Raw genomic sequence first — 10825 nt, forward strand, 5'->3', positions numbered from 1 at the left:
GCCCTATGGAATCGGGATCTCGTGTGCTGGCTACTTCAAACTATCTACTCACTAGGTAAGTGTAATTATCTATTGTTGTGAATCACTGTGTCCTTATCTCTGACGAATCGAATATTGTGGCTCATTTTGCATCAATGACTTCGGTTTGCGGCGTGTGTTTTTTAAAACTACGCTGGCGCCACGTGGTTTGTACTGCACCATACCGGAATGTATGCGCCAATGAAGCCAGGATTCAAAAGTCATAATGTGGAAGACAGCAGAATGGTGCCTATTGACGATTGCGTTATTTTTAGTTTCAATCTATTCATATTTTGTGTTTAACTATAACTTATGCATTTTTTAGAGTAGTATTATGTTCAATACATATATTCTATAGGTAAAAACAAAAGCGGTTACCTGGTATTTTTTTACAAGGGGTAGGAGAGTGAGCCTTATATTGACTAGTCTAAGGGTGATTTGGCAGAGGTAAACGTTTACGTGAGTATTCCGAGCATACTGAGTTTTACCGAGTACCACACGTTGCCTGTGGCTGTTGGCTCTCGCTTACGCGCCCATAAGCGGCACCCATGCCTAAAACTGTCTAATTTATGTTGTCAACTGTTAATACAAGGACTTCAAAATATTATAATGAAATCAAGAGTCAAAAGCACTTTCTAGAACGGTCATCTTTTGCTGCGAGAAATAATTGCATCCATTGAAACCAAATAAATGAAAGTACATCCGAGATGAGTATCAAGTTTCCTGTGGAGCTAATTCATTTTAATTGCAGCCATCTTCCTCGGTACTCGTTGCAATTTTTATAAACCAGGGCAATTAAACTAATTATAGAAAAAAAGAGTAGAGATCATCGTCTTTCAATAGTTTTATGATTATTATTCAGAGCAGAATGCATTTGACGTTTATTATTTATTTATACTCTCAAAAGAACCTATTAATGACGTCACTGTTTTATCACCCTGTAATTTAGAATTGGACTTGTACAGTCCATCAGCTTTTTTATGCTGATTATAGACGCCTGTTGATGACATGACAACCTCTACCCCAGTTTTGAACTCTCTGCTGTGAACGTTTATAAACGGGATGTTCTATTTTTGGTCGACGCAGTTATTTATATTTTGAGGGATTGCATGGTGATGTATCAGTATATTCAGATCTGTGTGTAAATTGTCTAGTGTGAAGTTATTCTTTGACAACTTGTATTCTTATTTATTATACTGTCGCAGAGTAGTTTTCGGAATTCATGCGACTACTTTTATACATATAGCAAGACAGGTTCTCAAGGAACATATTTACACAGCTATTTTTTTTTTATTTTTTTTTTATTTATTTTTTTTTATTTTTTATTTTTTTTTTATGCAAGTCGCCTGACACACAAGGTGTGGGCTACAATTATTTCTTCCAGAGGCTGTTGCCACCTACTCCTAGGGCTGAAACAGGGTTACCCCTTTCACAGTCCTTACGAATGTAGGCTTGGGTATCATCAATTCGAAGCCTGGCCGGTAGAGCAGAAAGCACTACCTCCCCAATTTTATGTAGCAAGTGTTACGACCGGGATCCGAACCCACACCCTGCTGATCAAACACCAGTGCTTGAATCCGGTGCTCTTAACCGCTCAGACATGACACTATATCATCCACATAGTGTTTGCAAACTGAAACACACTGATAATAAATATTAGTAATGAAATTAAGGGTCTATGATCCCAACTAACCTTTAAAGATTACTTCGTTGTGCAAACCAAACCGTAAATTATTTTCTGAAAAATTAGGTGGATTAATGGATTTATTTGGTAGCAATTTATGATAATGATCAACCGCTCCACAAAATGTAGCATAAAACGTTTATATAAAGTTACATAATCAGTTAACTATAGTATTTTATTTTACACCTTATAATAATGATTAATTTGATTTGATATGAAAGATTAGGATATCTATTAATTGTTTGTCCTGATGTCGAGAAGAACTTTCTCGCAAAGTGTCCTTGGTGAGTTTGAAATGAGACTGGTGAAGATAGAGGACGATCACCACCGGATCTTAGACCCCCCCTCCCTCTTTCTATCTATGTCTGTATGTCATATACCACCAGGGTACGCGGTAAAAATGCAAAAACACGATCCTCGTAAAAAGAGAAACACACTTTCATCGTATACGTGGATCGGCACGTTAGAACAACAAAAGTCCCGTCCCGCATTAATAAAGAAACATGTGACTTTATTAATAGAGGCACCCCAAGAAAGAAAAAACTCATTTTGCAAAAAGGTTGACAAAAAAATGAGGCCTAGATTGCCTATACTTTGCCAACCTTTTCACCTTGTATTAAAGGCACTGGACACTATTGGTGATTACTAAAAAAAAAAAAAAATAAAAAAAAAAAAGATTATTACTATTAGATAAAAATTTACTCGGTAACCAGCAATGGAGAGCTGTCTACAGAATAAAACATTACTCACTCAAAAGTCTAGAAAGCCTGAAGCCTTTTATTAGGCATCTGAAAACACACAAATTAATTGTGAAACAAGGGTGATTTCCTTTCATTATTCTCTTGCAACTTTGATGACCAATTGAGTCCAAATTTTCACAGATTTTCTTATTTTATGCCTATGTCGGGATACACCGAGTGGGAATACTAATCTTTAACAATAATACCAAAGGTGTCAAGTTCCTTAAAAGCATGTGACTGGGCCTGGAATTAAACGAAGGCCACACAAGCCGTGGTCTCCGTTGCCTCCTGGTCCTGGCCTTGGTGCCCCTTCTAAATTTTCCTATACACTTTAAAATATTTCTAATGAAAGTGCCCCGCTAAATGAAAATGGACTTGCTCTTGTTATAATGAAATTCCAGGCCTGTGTTACCACGTCAGAGTGTCTTTCATAATTTAATGACCTCCGTTGCCCCATGTCCTGGACTCGGTGCCCCTTGAAAACATTTCTATACACTGTAAATATTTCCAATGCCAAGTGCCCTTTGCAAAATGAAAATGGCCTTGCCCTTTCTCAATGATGAATTTCTAGGCCTGTGTGACCTTCTGCCACGATGTCTTTCGTAATTTAAAAAAATCGCCCGTGATCTCAATCGTGTAACTTGGGGGGGGGGGTTGCATCTGAAATTTGGACCAGTATAGAAGGACTCGTATAGTCTTTTTCCCCGAGCCAAACTAACCTATTTTCTCTATAATATCCAACCCGTCTAGTCCTGTCTGAGCATTTCAATCATCTAGCACGCTTCCTTCGCTCTACTCGAGGGGTAGAAGCTAGAGGCAGATGACCCGTACTAGCGCGCATTATTACGGCGGTGCCTGGTCCTCCAGTCGGGGATCTAAAAGGGGGACTAGTGATGGACATTCAGTCATTACAAACAGTCCGTATTAAGAACAAAATTAGCATCTCCGTTTTCAGAATTTAAAATGCAATTTCTTTTGCTTCTCTCCATCCTCTGGCGGCAACATAAGGGTGAAATGTAGAGGTGGAATTGCCTGGGAGAAAAGTTTGTTGTGTGTGAGGCTTTCCCGGATGTAAATGAATGAGGGTTAGTAATGCATTCAATCCGGCGAGCGGGTGAAACTGAGGGCATCCTAGTCGACTTTTTGTCGAAACGCAGACAATTTTTAAGAGCTGTGGAGACAGTTGGATTTCTCTCTTTCTGTATCGGACTATCGGAGTCATCCCTGTTTCTATGGTGGGGATTACAAAACAGGAATCTCTGTCGTTAGACTAATGTCATTATAAGTTCTAGATTAATTTATATTCTGTTGATTCTTTGTAAACAATTTCAGCACGTGTTGTAGAGTTATATTTTAAAGATACCACGACGTTGATGTTGTATCTCAAACGTAAAGTCGATATGTTTTTTTAACGAATGAAAACCGCAATAGAAATGTTGAAATTATGTAAAAAGTCTGTCAGTTTTACAGTGCCACTCTTTATATTTGAAATATATAGAAATGCTTTGTTATGGATGTGACTTAGGTCTATATACTGCAGCTTTTGATAGTACAAAAGCATTTTGAGAAACATTTCACTTCAAAGCAGTTTGGTCAGTAAAATATATCAGTTGTTATGCCCCAAAATTTGATTCTGAGATAAATTCATCCACTCCTGATTTTGGACGATATCTCCAAAACGCAACCACCTTTTGAAATTAATTTTTAACAAGTCATTTTTGTTTGTATACATCTACGTTAATACAGGATAAAACAATCGAGCGGTTCCAAAACCCAAATGTATACATTCCCTTTAATAATTTTTACAGCACACAGTTAATACCCGTTTATATAAGCTACACGGGTGTGCATGTGCATCACTATGGGGCTTCCGGAACCATCCAAAATGGTAATCGAAAACCTATGTTTAGAGGTTCATCAATGGCTAATTCAGACCATGAAGAATAGACGATGGTGTGTATGAACATTCATAGCGTGGTGGTTCCCGGCAGGCATGGAGTCTGATCACGCTTAAGGGGCAGGAGTGCTTTGTAAAACGCGACATGCTGATATTGTCTTACCTTGGACTATTATACAAAACGCATTAAGGTCAAGTTAACCAATAAACCACCTCTTAAGAAATCGTCTCGTGCAATGGCAAATACAGTGTGAAGGCTTCTGTCCTAATTTTCGAGATTGAGATTATGCATAGATTATTAGTTAACGACGAATAGGACTTTTAAGTGATTGGGAGTATCGCAGTGACGTCATCACTGTCATTGGCGCCCACGTTGTGTGGTGACAAGTTCAGATGTCAGCGTTTGGCGCGAAGTGGTGAGTAATACTAACATAACACGTGACCTCGTTAGAGCTTCTCTTAGCTGACAACATTAACGACTCCATAATGAAGGAACATTTGAATTGTCTTCAGGAAATAAACAATAAATGTGTTAATGAAATAAATGAAATAATTAGTATGGAGATTGGATGATGAGTACTTCTTGTCAATGCAAATGTGGCGTGAATCATCACAGGTAATGGTATGACCTTAAGGCCTAATAATAGCACTTGAATCGTTAAGCAAATTCAGCACACCATTTTAATCTAACCTGTTCAGTTCGTTTGACTCAAACGATTAAAATCTTTAAAATTAAACATACTTTCGATAGTAGCCTACTTCAAATATGCAATTTTAAAGGATCTATGTTTTGGTCGTTTGAACTATACATTCCACGACTGTTGAATTGAAGTCATTATAGTAGAAAAAGGTAGGGTTCTTTTAAAAGATGAAAAATTGGAAAATTTAAAAGTCTCCAGTATTTTTTCTTGTTATAAAAGTAGGGTTTTGGGTAATAACATCAGAAATTTGTTTACTTTTTACACACAAAATTACACTGATAAAATAGATTATAGACTTTTATGCAAGCACTTGCCTTTATTTATTTGGTATGCAAGGCGTCGACGGGATTGAATTGTAATAATGCCGGATTTCTGTAATTACAGGGGTTTTATTTATATTATTGTCACTTGATGCCATTCACGCAGTACTTGCCTGAAGATATCAACGCGTTAAGGCTGTACATCATTCACATAAGAACCTTTGTGCATGAATGTGTAAACTTTGACCTGCATAAGCAGGCAATTGCAAGTGATCGTGTGCGTTATTGTGAATCATACATTTTTAATTAGACAAACTCAAGTAATAGCACTAATTTGATAATTGTGAGCTTTTGTTTAATTCTTTTTTGCAAATCGGGGTTTTAATTTTACAACTTGAAAAGCGTACAAAAGAGGTGTGATTAAGCAGTGACATAAGCTATGCTTTTCGTACACTATTTTATTGTAATGCGTGTAAAAGGATTTTTTTAAGGATAATTTACTATAGAGTGGGACTCGAAGTGACTCCTGTGTAAAAGGAGTAAGACAACGGCTTAATAAATTTACATTTTCGAAAAAGAAAAAAAAAACACTCCAACTTCAACCATTAACTAATAAAATCGTTATAGAACGAATGCATTGGAAATATAATACTTGATTCAACACTAAAACGGATCGCGTTGGGTCCGGTGACAGCTTTGCGTAAACCACCTCGGCAGTGATACAATAAATCAATCGGTACGCGTTTAGCCTCGCCAAGAATCTAGAGTGAATGTACCCATAGACGTTTGTGATCAATGACATCACTACAATCATGTTATTCTTTGCCTATCGTAATTGAAATGACATGTACAAAGCTCTCTCTCGGGACACGTAAATTGTTGACGAGCATCCATTGATGAATTTGTTGCAAACTGTGTTTTGCTGGATGCTACGTCACGACGCTACGTCACACCCAATAGAGATTGAAGGCAGTGTTTATGGAGACAATCTGCGCAGGCGTATCACATAATTCTTGACTTGTTGAGTAATTTTTAGCAGAGATGCAAAACAGCGCCACCTTTGGATAGGTTTTGAGCTGTTGTTTTCTCGCACACCCTTTCCCGTCCGTTTGGAACGCTATAATAAAACTCTGTCATTTGAGAACTTCCATTGCTTAATACTAGTCGGATACACTGAACGGTAAACTAACTGAGAGCAATTTCTTCCAGATGGTCTGTTATCACCTCTATACTATTGGAACCGTTTCTAGAGAGGGCGTACTTTAAAAAATACATCTTATGCTCCACAATGCGGATAAAGACATGCGGATAAAAACAGAGGGGTCCGGTCTAGATTGCCAGCAGAAATAAATCATGACAGTAAAATAGCAGCATCGGTGACAAAAAAGGAAAGGGCGCCCTCTCCTTTCTAACGTATAAAATAATGTCCTGCATATTATGAATAATTATGTAAATCAGTGCAATGTGCCAATGTAAAAAATCGACCAATGCAAATCGTCAAAGTGTGTGACGAAATCGAGGCTAAGTGAAGACGTTAGGTTGTGATATAGACTAACATCGGTACAATCGTGTAAGTAATAAAGTAGGGCCTACTGGACACAATGGAAGCAACTTACTCAGTTTTGTCTCGCAAAAACTTCTGACCACAGTGCAATAGCACCAAGGCTTACTTTAAGGCAGTGGACACTATTGGTAATTACTCAAAATAGCATAAAACCTTACTTGGTAACGAGTAATGGGGAGAGGTTGATAGTATAAAACACGGCTCCCTCTGAAGTGGAGTAGTTTTCTCGAAAGAAGTAATTTTCCACAAATTTGATTTCGAGACCTCAAAATTAGATGAGGTCTCGAAATCAATTTGCATCTGAAAGCACACAACTTCGTGTGACAAGATTGTTTTTTCTTTCATTATTATCTCGCAACTTCGATGACCAATTGAGCTCAAATTTTCACAGGTTTGTTATTTTACGTATATATTGAGATACTGCAAAAGAGAAGACTGGTCTTTGACAATTGCCAATAGTGTCCAGTGTCTTTAAATTCCACTACTATGTATTTGTTTATTTACAATGTTTATATTTTAAGCTCTGTGTCTTGCACCTTCAAATGACAGATACAACCACCCCCTCTTGTGTTGACTCTGTTTGGAGATGTACCGTTTTAGATGCGGGAGGAAAACATTGAATCTGCATGGTGGGATCCGAACCGGGTTCACAGGTCACAAAGGTGAACTGTGTGGAGAGATACCATACAACTTTTAGCAATCTGATCACAATGCCCGGAAACATGCCAATGTTTCAAACAAAAAAACTTTCTGTACGTACACGATAAATCCAAATTTATCGTGTACGTACATGGTAATTTTGGACTTACATCATGTAGCCTACGTAGCCTACACGATAAGTTTGAGATTTTTGTACTCATGTGGCTTCCGTTAGAAAAGCCTTTCGTAATTTTGTTAAAGCCATGTCGAACCAATATTTCCCTTTTATATCACCATAATGCAGAGTGACATACGCACAATAACAAACCTTTTACTCGGTATAGTCTCTGGTCGTAGTGACAGGCTGACACGCAATGAACAACAAGCCCTACCGCCACTCCTTACCCCCCCCCCCCCCCCCCCACCAGTCCCCCTACGTAGGTTGTAAACACATCGTTACGGGGTGCCTTCAACAACACTCATTGTCAGCTTTTTGATACAATCTTGGCAGCATAATCGACAGATGAAATCTCCAAAATGGACAAAGAAGAGGTTTACCGGAACACCGTTCATGGTCAAGTTCACACTCCTACAGATCTGCCAATCATTTCCAGGGTCCTGTGATGTATAGCCTGTTTTCCACACCATTGATTCTGTACCTCTCCTTATGATGCACAATTTATTCCGCTAGATAAACGACTAATTTGACTGACAGATAGCTTTGGATTTCACTTTCATACCAAAAAGTATTGAACTTAAAGGTGACTACCTAAGTAACGGATGTTTTGCTCTTTCGACTCAACCTACCCAGATATCAGCGTGTATGGTTGTACCTTTATTGTTGCAAAACCCCACAAAACACGAAACAAAGTACAGCCTATACAAGAAGAGCCGAAACAATGGTTCATTTCAGGGGGGCACAAGGGATGCGTATGGTGGCCCTGAAGGGTCATTGAACATATATATATATTTTACGTGAATATTCACGAAATATTTGCGATTTGTGACCAAACGCAAATATTTACGTAAATGTTCACGTAAATATTCACGATATATGCCAAAATCGCAAATGTTCACGTAAATATTCATCACTTCTGGTTTAATAAAACTAGTTTCCATTTGCATTTTTCTTTAAAAGGCATTTTGTCAACACTCTTGGTGCCATTTACTACTTTGTCACAGAAAACCTGACATGAGTGATAACAGCACTGTCACGCGGAATGGAAAAATAGTTATACAAACACATTGAAATTAAAGCTGTAGAATGCGACATTATTAGTCCTGGTAATTTAAAATAAGTCAAGATTTCAAATGGGGGCATGGACATCAAGTGGGGGCGTGCCGACACCCGTGCCACTCTCATAACAGTTATGCCGCTCGTCAGACAAAATTGAAAGCAGTTAAACGTCAGTAGTCACATTGCCAAATAACAGACAATCAAACATTAAAACAGAACACGGCGATTATACGAGAACAGGCATTTCATCAATGTGTATTTTTGGCATCAGTATTTTAAAAACATTCCGTAACCAACCATAAAATAAAATCCACCAATCTTTGTTGCTATTTATTTCTGATGTGTTTTTAAATACAGTGGTCGAAGATATTAAAAATGTTATGGAAAAATCTTGTGATATCTTTAATTTGACATATTTAATTAAATTTAAAGAAAACATTTTCTTACAAATTGAAACAAAATGTTGGGAAACAATGACATCTCACTAGACATAAAGCAAAAAAACAAAATTTTTTACCCCAAATTTTATACACAAAATGAAATATTGTTTTTATTCTTCTCAATTTCGTCTCAGCTTTTACGAAAAATATCAACTTTCCATTATTTTTTAGCATCCAATTAAGATAACCGCCATAAGTTACGGCATATACAGTCAAAGGTCACATAACTATATCAGCAAATCAATTAATGCTAGTCCAAAGACAAAACATTTTGATTCGAGAATATTGAAACTCTTTCGACCAGTGAGTCAAGACGCTGAAGTCACATTACAAGATAACGTGAACGTCTTATTACTTAATTTTGTGATGACTCCTCGAGAAAAGGGTACTGTGTACATTGCTTTAGCAAGTATTGTATGTCTGCTAAGTTAATTGTATTTAACAATGTTCAAAATAATTAGTTTATGATTTAACATTGAGGCTTTTGCTAACTCCTCCGTGATAATGTAAACTACAATTGGTATATTGTATATATTGTTGTAACCCTTCCCCGGGGTGGTGGGGTATGTTCCTTTTGGAATAAAAAATATAAATCAATCAATCAATGTAGGCCTATATCCTTGGTTTACCCCCATTTGTTGCCTTTCGTATTTCCCATGTATTTTTCAAAAGGTATTACACAGGATTGGTAAAGATTAAAAACCTCTTGTTTAATTTGAGTCTGAATGCTATTAAGTTCATACTGTAGGGAACAAATATGCTTAAATTTTCCCTAAAGAAATCGAGAAAACTGAATCTGAAAATCTAATAAAAAAAACGCAACAGCTGATTTCAGTGTTTACAACCAAAAGGACATTGTCTTTGCATGCTGAACATTTTGCACGTTGTTTTTACTATATTATTTTCCCGTCACATTAAAGGGTTCATGGGCACTTCTGGGATTATTTTGCCAACTCCACCAATCATGTAATGATACCTTTAACTCACTGGCAGGAATAAATAAGCTAAACGAAACAGAAACTGGTGTACGGTACTCGTCATTTTCCGGTTTCAATTTCTATAGGCTTGACCAATAGGGGGCTTTATATTATTGAGACTGACCAGCAGGATAGCTTTAGGATATTGGGTTTGACCAATCAGTGGCTTTAGTTTCTTGGGCTTGACCAATAGGATGCTTTTAATACAGAGATTTTCAAAAACGGAAAGAAAAAAAAACTGCCCCGTATCATTTATCCACTTGCCCTTTTCTTGAACTCGCTTTCTTTTCGTCAGTGAATCTGTTTTTCTCTGTATTTTTGTAAAATGAAATTGTTTTCAGACATTCAATTTGATTACATGTCAAACCAATTGTGGTAATTCGTCAGAATACCTTTTTCAGTGGGCGTTCATGAGTTTTGTTGAAATATTGGAAGGGGAAAAAGCCACTGCTAAAATATGACAACCCTTGGTCTAATTAATTGTTGCGTAAACAAAAAAATACTCTTGCTCAATATTCTGTTTAATTTATTTTTTTCGTTGCAGAGGTTCAGAAAAGGACAGATACTTGCAGAAAACCCTGTGTCTTTCATCACTTGGAGTTTTCATTCATGTCTCCAAAAGACAACATCGACAGTCTACAAAAAACATGATGAGAGCTAAAAGAGTC

Source organism: Asterias amurensis, chromosome 5 (genome assembly GCF_032118995.1).
Source record: "Asterias amurensis chromosome 5, ASM3211899v1".
NCBI lineage: Eukaryota > Metazoa > Echinodermata > Asteroidea > Forcipulatida > Asteriidae > Asterias > Asterias amurensis.